This window comes from Malus domestica, chromosome 14, assembly GCF_042453785.1.
Source record: "Malus domestica chromosome 14, GDT2T_hap1".
NCBI lineage: Eukaryota > Viridiplantae > Streptophyta > Magnoliopsida > Rosales > Rosaceae > Malus > Malus domestica.
Window position 1 is genome coordinate 18927988 of NC_091674.1, and position 2102 is coordinate 18930089.

Consider the following 2102-nt stretch of genomic DNA (forward strand, 5'->3'; position numbering starts at 1 on the left):
TATTTGTATGATTTTTAGTTACTTATTAGAATTTAAATATTTTTAGACTAAAATGTTCATAAAAATAAATTAAGATAATCTATATAAATTTTATTTAAAAAAAAAGTTACTAAAAACAAAAAGTTAGGCTAATTTAATCATCACGGGCTAAAATTTTAAGCTACAAGGGTTGAAGGAGAAAATCAGTTTCTGGCTTATGGTTTAAAATTTTCTGACTTAAATTTTTAAGTTTTATCCCTAAGGGTTGGAGATGGTCATAGAAATAAGGCCAGCTAATACATGTGGGGTCCAATTTTTATTAGAGAGATGATATAAATAGATGATAAAAATAGCATTTTTGTTACCGGAATTATAGATGCTTACTAGTCATAGTGCCCGCGCGTTGCTGCGGGTGTTATAAGTGTGTAAAACATGTAAATAGTTGGACATTAAAGTACAAAATATAGAACAAAATTAGTGTTTTCAATATCTAAGTCTCTGCCAAAATGATCTTGGATCTTCAGCTCATGATGTAAACCTGGGTACTAAAACAATGTAAAATATTGTTAACATCCTCTTCGGTTCTATAAAATCAGAAAAAGAAAATTTGCACAGAAAACCCATTTTGATATTCATATTTAATTATAAACTCACATCATGTGACATTTTTCAGATGCAAGAAAAAAAGAAGAACAAATGAATTCCCACGAAGGTACGTCTTAAAAAAAAATAATTAATTCTACAACAAAACCCAAAAGCAAGCACCCAAAGTTTCTCACCTTAAGCACAAATGTCTTCCAAAGCTGCAGACAAAAGTTCCAGAAAAATAAAAACCTGAATCCCCTGAAATTCAAAAGAAAACCTGATTATACACCCACATGCAAAACCCGATGACACAAAAAAAAAAAAAAAACCAAAAAGTGAGAGAAGAGAAACAATTTCAACAGAAAATCCATTTACAATCCATCTGTCAAGAGCCATAACACAACCTAACTAAAAAACTCACGGATTAAAAGTTTCTCCCTAAAAACCCCATCTCTGTCATCAAACGAAAACTCCGAAAACAACAACCCATTTAAAATTGAACCCAAAAATATTAAAAGCTTCTAACATCTAAAATTGAACAGAACACAATCATACAGTTGCATAAAAAAGTTTTAGATGCAAGATTAGAAGAACTGACCACAAAACTAATTACTTTAAGACCAACAGAGGCGAAGAGAGGAGAGAGCAGATGGCTACAAACGAAGATAAGCAAAAGAAATGGGAAAAAAAAGGACCAAAAGCAGTGAAAAGGAATCACTGCAGAAAGTAGGAAAGAAAAGGATCCAGACAAAAATGTTGAAGGGCAAAGTTGAAATAACAAAAAAGAAGCAGGGGTGAAAATGGAAGAACACTGTTACTTTCACTGTTCATGAACAGTGTTCCACCCGTTTGGGTTTTAGTATATATAGAATATATAATATATATGTGAAACAAAGTCTAAGCCAAGCATAAGCAGCCGAGAGCACCAAATGAGGGCAAAGCTGTAAATTTACTATTCTAAACAGGGAAAAAAGCCTCAGACTTAGCAGGAGTGAAGGGCAATCACGTCAAAACACTGTTATAGAACAGTACCACCCGGTTTGGGTTTTAGTATATATAAATATCATAGTGATTCACGGCTGCCTGCATGTGTTGTGTCCAGCACATATATGGTATAAGAGTAAGTGGCCAGGAGCCGCGCCATTACTCAGTGCCCCAACATATATCATATGTGCACCCAACAGATAACGTGCATGCATGGAATACCTTTAGTTTTGCGGCTGATGAACTCCATCTTGATATATGACCCCAAAAACGGGAATTAATTATGCGTGTTGGTCTCTGCGAATCAAAATCACTGCTATAATATATACGTGTGTGTATGCATATGTCCAGAATAAAATCCAGTTTTTGTCTAGCTAGGAGGAGGTGCAATTTGGCTGGCGTAAACGTAAATTAGCAAAAAGTTTCTTCATGTGCATGTGCATCTTTCCTCTTGATATAGGATGAATACATTAGAGGGTCATATAACTATAAATTGGTCGGGCTCATTATAGAAATAGAAGAAGAAAAGAAATCAACAAGGCAATGATGTTATC

General features: G+C 34.0%; 1 long non-coding RNA gene across 1 annotated transcript; it reads right to left on the reverse strand.

Moving 5' to 3' along the window:
• Positions 1 to 263: 263 nt before the first annotated feature.
• Positions 264 to 1283, reverse strand: LOC108172462 (uncharacterized). Its single transcript, XR_001789010.3, has 3 exons — positions 1163 to 1283; positions 759 to 822; positions 264 to 524 (listed from the first exon to the last, which is right to left on the reverse strand). It is a non-coding gene; the product is annotated as an uncharacterized lncRNA (long non-coding RNA).
• Positions 1284 to 2102: the final 819 nt, after the last annotated feature.